This window comes from Eleutherodactylus coqui, chromosome 10 (assembly GCF_035609145.1).
Source record: "Eleutherodactylus coqui strain aEleCoq1 chromosome 10, aEleCoq1.hap1, whole genome shotgun sequence".
In the NCBI taxonomy this organism is placed as follows: Eukaryota; Metazoa; Chordata; class Amphibia; order Anura; family Eleutherodactylidae; genus Eleutherodactylus; species Eleutherodactylus coqui.
The window spans coordinates 136738243-136756793 of NC_089846.1; the positions used below are offsets into that span (position 1 = coordinate 136738243).

Consider the following 18551-nt stretch of genomic DNA (forward strand, 5'->3'; position numbering starts at 1 on the left):
CATTGTTTGTACAACTCCTATTCACTTCATTGGAAGTTACAGAATCAGCAAAAAAACTGTGGGTTCAGCTGTATCCATCATCCCAGCCACCAGATTAGCCCAATATATAGGACTACCCCTTCAAGAAGGGCACTTACTAAGCACTCCTTCAAGAGATTTCCCCACTTAGTTGGCATATGTACAGGATTGCTCAACAGTTTCTCTTGCAAGCAATGTAGAACAGCTAGTCAGGCAGTTTCGATAATCCTGGTGCACCATGATGGGGGACTCCTGTCTACAGATACTGTAGGTTGTCAGTTCTAGAGGCGGGACCTACATCTATCAGATATTTATATTATGCATTAATATATATAGTATATCTTGTAGGTACTCTATAAATATCCAAGATGGGAATAGCCCTTTAAGTGCTTGTCCTGAGTGAATATTCCCTTATATCAGAAGATATGATCATTGTTATGAATCGCACTGCGACAACACAAGACAAGTCCCTTCATTAACTATAAATAATGTAGATTCAATGAAAAACCTAAGATTTTTAAATAAGTCTAACTGTTTTCAAAGTTTTGGCATCTGATGTAATTTTATGATGTTCTTGATTTCACACATGGACAATCAGTTATAATTAGTGAACAGTATGAGATCAATAGAGTAGAATCCCCTAATCTATTATGAGAAATCCTACAGGTTTTTTCTTACACCACACTTTGACCCCTTTACCTGACCCTAGGTGGATGATTTTGGTTGTCATTAGATTAGTGATGTTCTCACCACCGCAATAAAACCCTAAAATTTGAGTTTGACACGTCATGTGACCTGTGAGGGCAGATCAAAGTTGCAATGTTAAGTGTATGGGCGCGCACCACTAGGGAGAGTGAAGCATTGTTAAGCAGCGTGAGACGTGAGCAGCAAGGAGGAGAGAGTGAGGCTGGTTTTACTCGGGCGAGGGCAATATCGTGCCGCAGTTTATGGCCCCATATTGCATTTCCCACCATGTGAAAGCCCCGTGGATGTGATGCGTTTTCATGTGAAACCAGCCTCGCATTACTATGGGAAATCTGTTCATCCCTGCGGGGATGAAGGATTTCTCCAGCTGGTGGCTGAAGGAATTCCCCGCTGGGGATGAAGGGATTTCCCAGTTGCGGCAGAGGATCGCGCAGCTCTCCCACTGCTTTTAAATGGAGGGGGGGAGGGAGAGAGAAGTGGCGAGAGAGAGAGAGCAGTGAGTGAGAGAGAGAGAAGCGATTAGAGAGAGAGAGAGAAACAGCAAAAGAGAGAGGTGTCATGAGAGAGAAGCGTCGCGAGAGAGAAGCGTTGAGAGAGAGAAGCATTGAGAGAGAGCAGCGGCATGAGAGAAGCAGCAAGAGAGCAAAGTGACGACAGAGAGAGAAGCAGCGAGAGAGAGAGATATCTGCTCCAAACAGAAAGTGACACTCTTAATAATCACCTAACCAAGCAAATTTAGAAGGTCACCACAACCTTTTTTCCAAACATTTTATGTTTGCGTAGCGAATATTGGGTTAATCTGGTTATTTAAAAAATCTGAAACATTCGGTGAGTTGCTGGATTTATTTTTATTAATATTTTACAAAATATTAATTCACTAATCCAGGAATTTTATGGACAGATCTTGTCAAAAATAGACATCTTTGGACAACAATGGTCCCATTATTAATGGCATGAAACATTTACTACATTACATTGTAAGGACACTATTCTCCAAGAGTAGTGCTGTAGCAGCCACAGTGACCAAGGGAGGGGCAGAGCAATGCCTTTCAAAATCAGTTTTTGCACCTTCTTGTACACATGTTAGTGCAGCATGCTGCGGCAGAAGGGAGGCTCCTGGAGACTCATAGTGCAGCCTAAATTAGAGGCATGGCCGTCCGTAAAATAGATGACTTAGGCCTTAGTCAGACGGGCGTTTTTTCCCGCGAATTGCGGATCGCATGACGGATGCGCATCCGCAAATCGCGTGACCGGTGCGCGCAAGTCGCCCGCAAATCGCCCGAAAATCTGCTCCTAGCCGTGTTTCATTAGAAACGGGCCGGAGCTGTCCAGCGCATTGCATTCAATGGAGACGGCAATACAGCCGTCTCCATTGAAAGCAATGCGCTGCGGGCGAGCCCGGGATGAATTGTCGGTAAGGGCTTAAATATATAAGCCCTTACCTGCAATCCATCCTAAAATGTGTTAAAATAAAAAAAAATTGCATTCTCACCTTCTGCCTGCAGCTCCGGGCAGCCGTCCTGCAGTGGGTGTGAAGGGGGTGTGAGTCAGACCTGCCCCCTGATTGGCTCAGCGCTGAGCCAATCAGAGGCATGCCTCACTCACACCCATTCATGAATTCATGAATGGATGTGAGTCAGACCTGCCCCTGATTGGCTCAGCGCTGAGAGGCAGCAGTCACTCACCCATTCATGAATTCATGAATGGGTGTGTGAGTGAAACCGGCCTCTGATTGGTCAGGCTGTGACCAATCAGAGCAGATCATTCAGCAGGCGGGGATTTTAAAGCCCCGCCGGCTGAATAGTGCCGAGAAGCAGTTCAGGAGAACTGACAGCGGCCGCGGCTGGACTCCGGCTGCAGCGGAAACGTGAGTATACAATTTTTTTTTATTTTAACACATTTTAGCATGAATTGCAGGGAAGGGTTTATATATTTAACCCCTTCCCGACAATTAACCCCGCGCACGCCGGCAGCCCATTGCTTTCAATGGAGCGGCTGTATTGCCGCTCCATTGAATTCAATGGGCAAACATCGTTCTTCTCTGCCACAGCTGTTACAGCTGTGGCAGAGAAGAATGATTTGTCTTCTATATGTTCTCAATTGGGTCGGCGCTGCTGCCGCCGGCCCCATTGAGTGCATATACAGAAGCGAACAGGAATCGCAGATCGCAGATAGGTGCGATCTGCGATTTTTTGCTCTATAATTTTTCGGACGAGCGCATAAAAAGCGCTCATGTGTCCGATACCATTGCGAAGCAATGGTTTTAAAAAATCGCCGGACGCATGCGCATGCGCAAATCGCGGCAAAAAACGCCCGTCTGACTAAGCCCTTACTGTGCAGAATTTTTTTAGTGCCATAGCGTAATAGTGCCCCCTTTTCACTCCTACAATATAATTGTGCCCCCACGATACAATAGTGCCTCCTTTGTGCCCCTCTAAGATAATAGTGCCCCTTTTGTGCCCTCATAAGGTAATAGTGCGCACTTTATGCTCCAGAAGTCCCTTCTCAATGCAGAGTTTAGGCTTACTTGTTTAATGTCCCTACCTTATACCCGCAGCATCATCTTGTAGAGCAACATGAATCCTCCTCCTCCCGGTTTTTTCTCTTTCCCTCTGATGTTCTGAGGCCCCTGAAGGGAGGAGGCAAAGATGGGAGGAATGGAGGAATAAATGAATCTGTCCCCTAAGCTAAATCCACCAATGCAGCCCACCTACAAGCTAGCATCTTGCACTCTGTGAGACTTTTTGGGTCACACATACCTAATGCCAGCCATGCTTGGGGGCAACTTCTGCAGAGACTGAGATCCCTACCTCTGATTTGGTCATGTCTCTTGTCAATCAGTAAACCTGTTAAACTGCAACATTTATATCATACAGGGGAGCCCCCTCTACAAGCATCTTTGACATCCCCTTTAGCAATTATGTCAGAAAGCATATTTGTAGCATATAAAGCTAATAAAAGCCTGCCCTCCTTTTAGCGCATTTGTGCATCAAAGGTTCCCCCTAGAATTCTATGGGGTAAACAAAATGAACATTTATTTAGAGTTGATAAAGTACCAGATCATAGATATAGTTTGATGGACTAATGGAATGGCAGGTCTGGTTACCCCACGGACCCCTCTATTCTTAAGATCTCCGCATTAAGCAGTACAAGCACAATTCTAGCATTCTTAGCCTTGAGGCAAAGAGCATTATCCTGCTGATAGTCTACTTGCAGGTATGTATTTTGCTGTAATGATGGAAATATTTGATCTCTGCTGATAGACTATAGAATTAGGGGTGATATAAATCAATGGGGTTAATATTTAGGACAGGATAACAAGCAGGAAAATGGTGCAAATAGCATAAGGCAAATGGCAGCACAATCCCAGTGCTTTATGTATATGTAATCCCTGCTCATCAGATATTTATGATTTTGGGCAGTACATGTTTTCCTTAACATAAGGCCAAGTTTGCAACTAGTACAACACAGATAGACGATCCAAGACTCTGAACGTGGTGCAGTGTTATTTTTTAATGTTAAGGAACTATTTAGTGCATATTTCCAGAGTTTTTAACAAAGTGTTCATGGTCTGCGGTTTAGGGTGTTCACTAAAACTATTATACTTGTCTGGTAAAATCTACTGATATAGCCTATTCGATAAAAGATAAACTAAGAGGCAGATTCAATTCACACTTGTGGCATTTATAAATCAGTCCGGTCATATTCATATGTATCATATTTGGTGCAAGAAAACACAGTAACATGCATGTAACTGCAGTTTCCAGATTTTGGTACAGTTATCACGCACTCTATCATAAAGGGGCTTTTGGATAACTATATTGACGCGATGTTGGCTACGTGAGCATAAGATGGGTCTATTCACTTTTGTGATGTTTCCCAGCATGGCACCGCATTTCGATGTCATGCAGGAAAAAAGAACACAGCATGTCCTTTCTATTTACAATATTGCCCATTATTCTCAATGGGGCAAGCGGCAGCAGCACTGGCCCAATTGAAAAGAATGGGAGAACATCACAAACCACGCTGACAGCCACGCCGGGGGATTCCTTCAGCTCAGCAGGGATGCAAGGCTGTTTCCATGTGATAACGCCTCGCATCCAGGGGTATCCACATAGATTGCGAGGGTGATATCAGGCCTTGATTCAGTGTGAAGGAGCCCCGACTCTCCCTAGTGGCGCTGTTAGAGCATAGGAACTTTGACCTTGCCTGACGGGTCACTCAATGTAGCAAACTTAAATTTTTATGATTTTACAGTGGTGGTGAAGATGTCACAAATCTAATGACACCAAAATCATCCACCAAAGGTAATGCAAAGGGGTCAAAGTGCGGTGCACGAAAAGGCCAGTAGGCTTGTTTATATTACATTGGGCAAGGACATTTGATGGAATGTTAGTTTGCTCATTCATTGGGCCATGTAAAAGTCTAAATGATCAGTGTAGTAATGAGCAAACACTCATTTATTGGCTGATGAGCTTGTTTATGCGAACATAAAAATAATGGCTAGTCAACTGCATGTCTTCATGTGTGAACAAGGAGATGGGCAGCTGACCAGTAATAGCGGTGAGAGGATGAACAATCATACAGTAGTAACGATTGTTCGTCCCCAAGTTACAGATTAACCTGTTTAATATTATCCACAAGCGCTGGCCGACATGCTTATGGTGAGTCAGCGCCTGTTAGCATGAGCAGATCTATCCGTGTCAAAGAACCTTAAGGGTGCGAAAATGTTGTTCTTCCACAGCGGAAAATTCCAAGGCAAATTCTGCAGCATTTCCACATAATTGGTGCAGATTTTCACTGATATTCAGCTGCGGATCCACAGCTGATTTGAACCTGCAACGCTGCTCCTCTCATCTGAATCAATAGGGCAGATTTTGATGTGGAAATGTTGCGGATTTCGCCATAGATCTGCAGCATTTCCGCTCTGTGTGAACAGACCCTAAAAAAGAGTTATCCCACAATCTAAAGTTATCCCTTCTCCATAATATAGAGGATACCTTTATCATCGGTGGTAGTCTCACTGCTCTGACCCCCACCAGTCCTGAGAATAGAAGTCCTGGGTGAGAATCGTGCCGTACTTTTCTACATCCAGCACAGAGAAGTACTTTATGAAATTTACCTGGATCTTGGAAAACTAAATGTCCACCGGACAGTAGAGTATTCCTGGTGCTGGAGTTTTTGGCGGCTTTACAACAGGACTTGTGTTATACACACTTCTTTGCAGCAACCCTGGCGGAGCTCCAGTCAGGCGTCAAACTGAACATGTCGCTAACGATAAATACATAACTCAACAGTGAACAATAATTGTTAAAGTTTTATTTCAGCTGATACAACAAATAACAGATTATGGAGGTCCATCCTTATATCAGCACCTTTAGGGCGGAGCACAGAAGATCTTAACTTCATTGTGAAGACTGGAAATTGGTAACCTGAGAAAACAATAAGATGACAAGAATTAGGCAAACCTGTAAGGTAAGTAATAAAACATGTGAAATCAGTAAGTCAATTACTTTACAATATATTGTAAATGAGCCTGCCTGCCCCAAATCAAAGAGGCAGTAGCCAGGACAATTACTGACTTCTGCTGGAGCAGTGGTGTCACATAGTGCAAAATGTAAAGGGGTTGTACCAAGATTGACTTTTATCACAGGAAAGGTGATAAAAGTTTGATCACCAGGGATCTCAATGGTGAGACTCATACCAATCCTGAGAATAGGGGTCCCATGCCACTCTTATTATTATTGCAGGCTCGCTGCACCCACTCACAGTGATATGGTAGTTGATTGGAGCAGTAGTGGCACTGTGTTATTTAGTGCAATGGGGCTGACCGAAATAGCTGATTACCAGGGCTCAGTTATCTCTGGTAGTCCCATTGACGATGACTGGAATGGCACTGTACATACAACTCCACTCAATCACTTTCTCACTATGGGGAATGCAGTGACCCTGTAGTAGGAAGAAGAGGGGAACATGGAACCTCTGTTCTCTGGAATAGTGCTCTCTCATAGGTGAGACCCCCCCCCCCCCGATAACACTTTTATCATCTTTCCTATGGATAAATAATAAAAGTCATGTTTGGTACAACCCCATTTAAAGTTAGGTGCAGTTTTTGGTGTGAAACTCTTTGAACCAACGTATGTCTTGTGGGCCTAGATCAGAAAATGTAACCCTCGTACTTGAAGAGTGCAGAGGTTGTAGTTGTGGTTGAGATCTGGTATCTCATTCTGCTCCATTTGAGGAAGCCAGTAATATAAATGATCCCTAATAGTACAGGGTCCTGTTGAAGATAAAACCTCCTCTGTTGTGACGTCCCCTTCAGTAAGTTAAATATGGCTGTTTATGGAGGTCAATAGTCTGTAAATGGGACACAGACTAAACATAGAGAGAGGTAAAGACAAGAGGCAGACATTTTGGACTCAAGAATTTTATTTGCTTTTATATCTTAGCATTTCAGATTGCATCATTTTTGTAACAACGCAGCTGTAAGAGTTAGAATCATAGAATGGTAGAGTTGTAAGGGTCCTCCAGGGTCATCGGGACCTCCAGGGTCATCGGGTCCAACCCCCTGCTCAGTGCAGGATCACTAAATCATCCCAGACAAATATTTGTCCAGCCTTTGTTTGAAGACTTCCACTGAAGGAGAACTCACCACCTCCCGTGGTAACCTGTTCCACTCATTGATCCCCCTCACTGTCAGAAAGTTTTTTTCTAATATCTAATCTGTGTCTCCTCCCTTTCAGTTTCATCCCATTGATTCTAGTCTTTCCTTGCGCAGATGAGAATAGGGCTGATCCCTCTGCACTGTGACAGCCCTTCAGATATTTGTAGACCGCTATTAAGTCTCCTCTCAGCCTTCTCTTCTGCAAGCTAAACATTCCCAGATCCTTTACCCGTTCCTCATAGGACATGATTTGCAGACCGCTCACTATCTCAGTAACTCTTCTCTGGACTTGCTTCAGTTTGTCTATGTCTTTTTTAAAGTGGGGTGCCCAGAACTGGACACACTATTACAGATGAGGTCTGACTAAGGAAGAGTAGAGGAGGATAATGACCTCAGGTGATCTAGTCTCTATGCTTCTCCTAATACATCCCAGAATTGTGTTTGCCTTTTTGGCTGCTGCATCACATTGTTGACTCATGTTCAGTCTACAATCTATTAGTATACCAAGTCTTTTTCACATGTGCTGCTGCTTAGCCCAATTCCTCCCATTCTGTATGTGTTTTTTTTTTCATTTTTCTTGCCCAGATGTAGGACTTTGCATTTCTCCTTGTTAAATACCATTCTGTTAGTCGCCGCCTACTGTTCAAGCTTTTCTAGATCTTTTTGAATCCTCTCTCTCTTCTCTAGTGTTAACTGTTCCTCCTAGCTTTGTGTTGTCTGCAAATTTCGTCAGTTTCCCCTCAATTCACTCCTCCAGATCATTTATAAAAATGAGTTCTTGTTTTTAGCAGGACAAGTTCTGCTTCCTATGTGTACCATTGTGGGGTACCAATGCCATAAGGTCCTTTTATATGGGTTGTTCTAAGCCGAATGACAAACACCAATAAAAGAGAACCGTGCTCATTTAAAATAGCCTTGTCAGAGGCTGATTCAGGCTGTATGGGGACCAATCACTTGTTGTTCGCCCCCCATGCATTTTCATCAGACAGCATCACATTCCTTGTATAGACAGACGAATGAGCTGCACACAATGATGATTGTTAGGGCAGCAGAAAAGATCCAAGCAGGAGAGAAATGAGTTTTTGCTTGTTTGTCGGCTTGAGGCCCCACTCACACGAGCGCTGTGTTTGCGCATTAGAGGCGCATGAAAAGATCGCGGCTATACTGCACTAACGATCGCGTGAACAGATTAATTCCAACTATTTTAATTAGCCCATTCACACAATCGGAAGTGCGTGGTGCGTGTTTTTTGCAGCTCCAATAGGAGTCTATGGAAAGCACGCACCAAAGATAGGTCAGGTCCTATCTTTTCTCGCACCACGGACCTTAGATGCAACCTTGCAGTCGCATGTCCTATCTTTGGTGCGAGAATTTAGTGCATCTAAAATTCCCTCATATGACCGCTTTTATAGGAAACCATTGTTTGTTTTAGAAGCGCTCTTTTCATGCGCCTCTAATGCGCTATAACAGCGCTCATGTGAAGGAGGCCTAATGCTGCCCTGTGTCCTGGGTGCTGCCAGTACTGCTGCCCCGGGTAATGATTATTAACATGAATGCTCAGAAGAACATTCTTTCACAACTAATAACCTCTCTGATCGGACCTTTACGGCCTAATTAAATCATTCATTTAATTTGGGTGCTGTAAGTAAGAAGATAAAATCCCCCCTTTTTACGCTGTTCACCACTTTCCTAAGTTAAAGGGGTTGTCCCGCGCCGAAACGGGTTTTTTTTTTTTTTAACCCCCCCTCCCGTTCGGCGCGAGACAACCCCGATGCAGGGGTTAAAAAAACAACCCGCACAGCGCTTACCTGAATCCCGGCGGTCCGGCGTCTTCATACTTACCTGCTGAAGATGGCCGCCGGGATCCTCTGTCTCCGTGGACCGCAGGGCTTCTGTGCGGTCCATTGCCGATTCCAGCCTCCTGATTGGCTGGAATCGGCACGTGACGGGGCGGAGCTACACGGAGCCAGCATTCTACACGAGCGGCCCCATAGAAGACTGCAGAAGACCCGGACTGCGCAAGCGCGGCTAATTTGGCCATCGGAGGGCGAAAATTAGTCGGCTCCATGGGAACGAGGACGCCAGCAACGGAGCAGGTAAGTATAAAACTTTTTATAACTTCTGTATGGCTCATAATTAATGCACAATGTACATTACAAAGTGCATTATTATGGCCATACAGAAGTGTATAGACCCACTTGCTGCCGCGGGACAACCCCTTTAAGGGCTTGTCTGGGCTTTTTGGATTTTTTCTATTGATGACTTGTCTTCAGAACAGGATATCAATAGGTGATCAGCGTGGGTCCTGAACAACCCCTACAAGCATCGTTAATGGATCAGAGCTTATGTAATGAACATATATGATGAGGCGGTCGTGCGGATGTCATTTTTTGTGTTTTTTTAAACTTCATTATATGGATTTCAACTTTCTACTGTAGTTTTTTATGAGCAATGTGCTGGTATACTTGTGCACGTCAGCAAATTCTGCCTGTATTTAGCAATATGTACAGGTAAGGCCCTACTGCAAATATGCTATAATAAGCAAGAATCAGCCTGTGAAGCTTTGTCTTGTCACGCAGCACTTTTTCTTCTGTCTACAAACTGGGCAGCTGAGCAGAAACCAGACGGACGCCATTATAGTCAACTGGGGCCAATTGGTACTGCTCAGGACGGGACCGTTCAGCCAGAGGGATTCCCCTTTCTTGTTACCTGAATGGAACGAGAAGACGGAACCCCGGGTGCAGGTGTGAAGCCACTAACTGACATTTTCTTCTTGAGTGTGGAAGGGGTTAATGTTGTTACTATACTTAGTATTAGCATAATTACTACTATTTTGTTTCGGCTTCAGAAGCAACCAAAATATCATTTTTTTTTGCCTTCTTTATTAAGTCTTCACCTTTTTATTTTGGAAACATGCCAAACGGAGAAAAAAAAAAGGGGTGTCTCGTGCGCCCGCCAAAAATCAATGGAATATATGAAACTACCGCAAATAGGTAATGCGATTTACATAAATAACATTTAAAATACAATGGATACACAGAGGTTTGACGCTTCTACACAAAGCCGGCTCCAGTCAGAGCCGATGTTTCAAGGCAGACCTTCTGCTTTTATCTATATTTTAAACCCCACACAAGGTATACAAGGCGAATAGTGCTGTTATCGTCTCAGGGACCTAAATAATATATGAAGAACAGAAGTTGCTCAGAAAAAAAGGACATTGAGAGAGAAAATAGTAGAAAAAATGAAAAAAATGATGTGGAGTGAAAAAAACCCTCAGTTTCAGTATCTACAGAGCGGCGGCTCTCACTGAGGCTGTTTGTTGGGGAGACGTTATGTGAAGCCTATGCGTGGGACGATGATTAGGGAGGGGAACTCTAGACGTTTGTTGGTGGGTTGGCTAATGTATGACTTACCTGTAAACCAGAATTTGGTATACTGATGTGGGGTATATAGGCAGGTGTATCTTACCCATATGGACTAGACAGAAATAAATATCCAGTCCTCAGGGCTGAGCTGCCCTCTCCACAAGCTGCTCCTGCCTCGGGTTTTTCGCACTTTGTGCATCTAAAGGACCAATCATGGGAATACCAAATACCCGGCTGTGTAGAATGGATTAGTAATGGGACTGTCTTGGAGTGAGGGCTCATTCACAAGAGCGTAAATATGTATTTATTACGCATGCAAGGCCTCTTTCACATGGGCATATACGTTGTTGGGCGTGACTCAGCGCCATACATTTGCGCTAGGAGCAAGGCTTTTTTTGCATGCATATTGGCATATTTTATTGTACTTTTTTTTTACACCCACAAGGCGTGTTTTTTAGCGTTCCGGACACAACCACACCCGACGTAAGTGGCTGTTTAGCAAAATGAGTTCCAGATGTGTTATTTTCCCCACAGAATTGCGCATCCGTTGCGTATTGTTTGCGAATTTACACACCCATAGACCTCTATGTGCACAAAAGTAAACTACGCTGGTTTTTTTTGCGTGTACGTAATGTGCGCATAAAAAAAATTTTGTGAATGCAACCATTGAAATGAATAGGTCCTATTCTTTGCACATTCCGTGCACCAATTTTGCACACGCAAAAACGCGTGCAAATATCCCCATGTGAAGGAGCCCTAATATGCAGCGAATAGAGTCCATTTCAGTGCTGTAAGAAAAGCACAACATGTTCTATCTTGGTGGGAATTACACACCGTAATAGCCCATTGAAATCAATGGACTGCGTAAATACATAGGAAACCTGCAGAACTGCTGCATATTTACATCAATGGGGTTTTATGCGGGTTTTTTTATGTGTGCAAATCATGTCCTATGAGGAACAGTTTGCAAAAAAGAAGGCTGAGAGGAGACTTAATAGCTGTCTACAAATATCTGAAGGGCTGTCACAGTGCAGAGGGATCAGCCCTATTCTCATCTGCACAAGGAAAGACTAGAAGCAATGGGATGAAACTGAAAGGGAGGAGACACAGATTAGATATTAGACAGTGAGGGAGATCAATGAGTGGAACAGGTTGCCACGGGAGGTGGGGAGTTCTCGTTCAATGGAAGTGTTCAAACAAAGGCTGACAAATATCTGTCTGGGATGATTTAGTGATCCTGCACTGAGCAGGGGGTCGGACCCGATGACCCTGGAGGTCCCTTCCAACTCCTCTAATCTATGGTTCTATATGATATTTATAGGTTCTTTGGTGGATGCATATTTGACATTTTGGCCCTTTCCCCACACACGCTCATTAGTTGCGAAGTCTACTGAACGCACATAAATATGTGAGAGCAGTCTTCAAGAGAACACTCCCTGCTGCAGTCTCTCACAGTTGGTGCTGCGGTTTTTCGCTCTTCTTTCCTGGAAGGTCTTTTTTTTGTCGTTCAAGCATTGCTTCAGTCGAGGATCATTCACACATATTGTTTTCAGGAACCAACCAGCATTATGCAGCAGGGCAAAATGTTCAAAAAAAGTCGGGAGCCAATCAGTGGTTGGTGGGAAGCAAGTGATTACCTCCCTGGAAAGTTGTAGGTTAGTTGTTGAAACACAATAATTGTTCACACCAGACGACTACTTTTAGGTGAGCAGCTAGTGACTAGTCAATGAACTCCTGCTCACCACCTGTTTGGTGGCCGTATTTCCTGTCGCTTACAATCACTTTATTGGGTGACTACTCAGACAATGGTTGTCCGGTGTAAAGCCACCCTTAGATTGTCCACTTGGAAAGATCCCTTTAAGGGTCCTAATACTTTTAGCAGCCAGAGCTACGAGGTCTTCTGGCTTTGTATCGTATCTATTATAATTCAGACACCGACTACTTATATTGGAAACTGAATATCGGAGGGGTATTTTGTACTTCTGTGGGGAACATCATGAGTCTGACTCACTACGGACGCCACGCTGTATTGTTTCCATCAGAGATCGTTACATCCTGGGCGGCTTTATACCGATTTTAGACTTTACATCTTATTTTCATCATCTGGTTGGACATTGGCACGCTGCCTGCCATAATGTGCTGTGCTGGCAGAAATGAACTTAGATGTAAATCCCCATCTCTGTGGTCCAGAATATGTGATGAGCATGAAGCCTGAACATCTGGAGCGAACATGAAGAGAGAAATGACACAGTTTAAGAGTCAATCTTACCCTTTTGGAAGGTTCTCTTAATTTAAAAATACAGTAAGACACATTTCCTGTCAGATGAGCATTAATACACAAGAAGTTTGTAGTAACAGGTACTTAGAAAAACCTAAAATGGCTTTTAATGGGTTATTAAAATTTGAAAAAGGGTCCTATTTTTACCAAAAATAGCGCCACTCGTGTTAATCGCTTTTACTAGTAATTGCAGCTTAGCTCCACTTACTTGAAAAGGCACAGAATGCCATAGCTGATCCATCCCAAACACAGTAGCGGCCCGTTTCTGTTTTTTTTAATTCCTTGACGGTCACCTTCATCTATCCAGGGCATCCTCACATGGCTTATTAGACTGTTAGATCTACATCCGATTCTTCTGACGTGTATATTGCATGTAAAGGGGTTGTAGCAGAATAGACTTTGATCTCCTATCCTTAGGATAGCTGATAAAAGTCATACTGGCAGGGGTCTAAGTTGTTGGTTAGAGACCCTCACCAATCCGGTGAATGCGGGTCCGGTGTCCCCCTCGTCTCATCACTGTGGACCCATAATTACATCAGATTGAATGGAGCACCGCTCACATATTTCAATGGGGCTGGTGAGAAAAGTCAAGTGCAAGTGCTTGGCTATCTGCAGCTGTCCCATTGAAAATGAATGAAGTGTTACTGTGCATGTACAACTGCTGCTTCATTCGATCTCTTCCTCCCTGCAGGGGGTTCATACAGCCACAGTGGGGATAATAGGGACACAGGACCCTGTTCTTGAGATCAATGGGGGTCCCAGTGACGAGACGACCACCGATCAGACCTTTATAACCAATCCTATGGCTAGGTGATAGCATTTCCATTGTGGTACAGTCCCTTTACTCTGTAGCAGAATTTGAGGCTGAGCCGTGGAGTTCTGCTATGGATTTGCATGCAGATTCACAAATTCCATTTTAGCCCCATTCCATCTAAAAAATCTCCCACCCTAGAGAATTTCTATGTGAAAACTGCACCAACAATTGACATATCAATTCCTTTTTCCTGCACTGGATTGCTCCATGCACTACTGAGCAGATTGTCATAGAATTCAATTCAGTGCTAAAATGGCATGGATTCCATTGTAGATACCGCTGTTGGGTCCAAGCCGGAATCTGCAGCAGATGTAATGCAGCATGTGTGAATGGAGCCTAAGGGCTTAGTCACGCCGGCGCATCCGGGCTTCGATGCGCCTGTCATCCTGCACGAAGAAGACGGCCGTACCTGCAGTGCGGACGTCTCTCCGCAGCGCCTGAAGAAAGAACACATGACCGGCAATGGAGCCGGCGTCCGCACCTGAGCCCTCAATGTAAACTTCATGAGTAGATATACATGATTATACGATATATGATTATATTTCATGCTTGCTATACAGGATTATGCAAGCATCAAAAGCTCAAGGCAGTTAGATCCTCGGCATGGCAGGGACTTAGGAGTCAATATCTGGTAATGACCGACAGGGTTCTGTAGAGAATGTCTACTGGGTTCACATCCGGGATTATTGCACTGTTGAAATCTGTGGATTTCCAGGCTTGGCCATTCTATATAATTGAAATAAACTGGTCAGAGTTGATCAATCCCAAATCCGGTTCAGTTGCTTAGTAAATGCCAAGATCAGATTGACTATGGCTTTATTGGTGCTGGACTAGTACCCCGTGGGTGGCATCTGCATCCGATTTACAAACAAAAGAGGCCGCAATATTTTTAAGAGCACCTATTCCCAAAGATGTGAGGCATAACACTTAAAGGAACACTCAATGCAAAACTGATGCCATGCTATGACCAGTGTATCAATGGTAGTCTTTCCATGAACGCAGCCCTCCAGTCAGGAGCTCAGAACTGGTATGTAAGTCAGTAGCCACAGGGGATGATGACTTGTTCTTTATTATTACGCAGTGCTTGCTGCTTGGCTATGTTATAGTTCATCTCTGTTAGGACTGAACTGTGACCAGAGTTTATCTATAGTGCCTAATCTGAAGTAGTCTTGGACACACCCTGTCTGCCTCTTCTGCAGCCTGAACCATGGATTAGACAGGGGGCGTGTCCCAGACTACCTCAAACCAGGTACTGTAGCTAAACTATAGTCCCAGATCACAGCTCTGACCTAACAGAGTGGAGCTAAAAAGCACACAAGTGGCAAAATATGAGGAAAAATAAATAGCGGCTAATCATCCCCATAGATACCGACTAACATATCAAATTGGAGTTCCTGACTGGAGGGTCGCTTTAAGAATGTTGAGTCAGAGATTTACAGGGATCAAAATTTTTTAATTAATCCAAAATGTTCAGTGACTGTAAAAGGTCTTGGGATCCTTGCAACGGTCCAAGTTTGGGACAAACATTGATATCACCTTCGAAATGTCTTGCACAAATTTGCAGTACATCTGGTTTAGAAAAAAACACTATAGCAGTAAGGAATTCAGTATTGATAGAGGGGTGAGACCCCCAATTTAGGACCTTCATCAATTAGGCAAAATGGAGAGCAGCTACATAGACCTTCTCTCATTTTGGAGAAACGCGACACATTTTGTATCACGTGGATGACTCAATAGGCACTAAGTATTCCTTTATTCCCACTGTGGTGGTGCTGCAGGTAATGGAGTCCTAGGCTTCGGGTTTTCACAGAATTTGGGACTAATTACCTACGAGATACCCTGTGATCAGCTTATTATTGGGACATCGTTCTAAGAGCTCTTTCCTATGAGCTATGGCATTTTAACATTTTCACGCCTGCTCCGTATAGGCACTTGAATAAGTGTTTTTCCGCCATCACGGCCAGCGTTTTCTCGTCCATTCACATGATCGTGAGCATCGTTTTTAGCGAAAAAATACGCCGCACCCCCGAAAACGCTCGCTCTGCCAAAATCCTCAGGATGCCTTCCGGTGTCTATATAGAGGCACCTGTAAGCTTTTCGTTGGACGCTGCAAAAATGCTTCCCCCTCCCTTCTCTTTCCCTGCTCCCATAGGAGTCTATAGGACCCGTCGGTGTATATTGGTGAAAACACAGCTCCAGGACCATGTTTTGGCTGAGCGTATATGCACCGGCCGTGTGTATGTTTTTTTTTATCATGCTGCCGGCGTATTTATGCAACGTACAACGCATCACCCATGTGAACGTATGCATTGTGACCCAAGGCTTCACATGGGTAGCGTATATACGCCCGGACGTGAAAACGCGCCGTATATACACTCATGGGAATAAAGCTTACAAAAAGGAATTGTCCAAAGTGGCCAACCCATTAATGATCTCAGTGTTAGACTACGAATGGTCCCTTTGTAAACCTGAATGTGAAGCAGTCACCATACTAAATCAATGAGTGTTTCCAGCTTGTCACAGTAGCTGAAGCATTAAACCGAGCAATCAATAGTCCTCAATGTCTGCACAGTCAACAGGACAATGTAGGAGCCGCAGTTTACAAATTGCTCACCAATTGCTTATTTAAAGAGCTGTTAAGTTTGTCAAGATATCCGCAGCCTTGGTTCAATCCACATGAAACCCCGTCCTCTAATCTGAGATGATTCAATATAATTGATAGTAGTGCAGCACATCATTATAAGCCACGGGGGCCCTTTAAATACTGTAATGATAATGCTGTGAATTATTATTAATGGTAACAATATTCAGTGTTTTATCCTTTTTTTCACCCCATTTCACTCGTGTTCATTGAAAACTAACGATAAAAGTGACAAATTACATGTTCTGTTTGTTTATGTCTAATTTACATGACTTGGGCAGAGCGTCTCTGAGCTGAGACACATTAAGGCGCTACCAAGTTCTCATATGTAAATGACGGACTTTCATTATTTCTTCTGAATATATAAATGTCTTTAACTGGCGATGTTTTCCTGCCTTGTAGTCCTAAGCAGCGGGGGCTCTCAGCTTGGCTACAAACTAGGAAGCCGTCTTGTCTAAAATCCCACAAAATTACCCCTGATCAAAGGGTCGTTTGTCAATCCCCAATTTAATCTAATTAAGTATGCAGGGGCCTATAAAGTCTTTACAAAAGTCTTTTCATTTTCGCCGGTTTCTCTGTATGAGTTGAGCACATTGGTTACATTTTTAGAGCTTCCTAATTATGTTTTACATTTGATTTAAAACAAGTTTTATTTAGTTTTTTTTTGTTTAGCATTTTTGAAAATTTTTATTAACAGTCAGGAATAAATAGAGTCCCGACAACCACAAAACCGTTTTATTATTTCACTTTTAGCTTTAGGTTGCGTTAATATTTTTATATTGTTGAATTAGAATTTTATTTTTCCTTATTTGTCATTTTTGAATTTATTTTTTCATTTTTTTAATAAATTTGAGGTTTTTTTCTAACACGAGCCCTCGCCATGACAAAGTTCATTTTATTGTTACTGTTTTTCTATCGGCACAGCTTGGTGTTCTTAGCCGACATTTGATGTTAACTGTTGTAAACCATAGTGATCATGGTGCGCTCAAGGCTTTTTCAGACCTCCTGATGGGAGCGCCGTATGAAGCTGTATGTTGGTTTCCACTGATTGACCTTCTTTTGTGGCTCACTTTTCAAGAAGGTTTCTTATTGTTTTTCTTGGATTTTAAACTTGGATGCTTTGGACTGTAAGGTGCATAATTATTTATGACATATTTGGAGACAGAGTTTTCTTATAAAGTAAGATTGCAACATGGAAAGTTTTGATATATCGGTAAAATGTAAGAAAAGTTTGTGTGTAAGGGCAGGGAGATATAAACTTTAACTTGTGTCTGTGTGAAATTAGCATAAGATAAAGTTTCAAATAATATTAAAATTATATATATACACTACCGTTCAAAAGTTTGGGGTCACCCAAACAATTTTGTGTTTTCCATGAAAAGTCACACTTATTCACCACCATGCGTTGTGAAATGAATAGAAAATAGAGTCAAGACATTGACAAGGTTAGAAATAATGATTTGTATTTGAAATAACATTGTTTTTACATCAAACTTTGCTTTCGTCAAAGAATCCTCCTTTTGCAGCAATTACAGCATTGCACACCTTTGACATTCTAGCTGTTAATTTGTTGAGGTAAGCTTGTGAAATTGCACCCCACGCTTCTAGAAGCATCTCCCACAAGTTGGATTGGTTGGATGGGCACTTCTGGCGTACCATACGGTCAAGCTGCTCCCACAACAGCTCAATGGGGTTCAGATCTGGTGACTGCGCTGGCCACTCCATTACCGATAGAATACCAGCTGCCTGCTTCTGCTGTAAATAGTTCTTGCACAATTTGGAGGTGTGTTTAGGGTCATTGTCCTGTTGTAGGATGAAATTGGTTCCAGTCAAGCGCTGTCCACTGGGTATGGCATGGCGTTGCAAAATGGAGTGATAGCCTTCCTTATTCAGAATCCCTTTTAGGCCTTAGTCACACGGGCGTTTTTTCACGCGATTTGCGCATCGCATGACGGATGCGCATGCGCAAATCGCGTGACCGGCGCCGAAAAATCGGCCCAAAAATCGCCCGAAAATCTGCTCCTAGCCGCGTTTCATTAGAAACGGGCCGGAGCTGTCCAGCGCAT

At 43.3% G+C, this 18551-nt stretch overlaps 1 long non-coding RNA gene across 1 annotated transcript in view; it reads right to left on the reverse strand.

Moving 5' to 3' along the window:
* Window positions 1-6027: 6027 nt before the first annotated feature.
* Window positions 6028-18551, reverse strand: part of LOC136579844 (uncharacterized) — a 30697-nt gene continuing 18173 nt past the window's right edge. Inside the window, exon 2 of the long non-coding RNA XR_010786932.1 lies at window positions 6028-6155. This is a non-coding gene — a long non-coding RNA (uncharacterized lncRNA). The remainder of the gene's footprint in view (window positions 6156-18551) is intronic.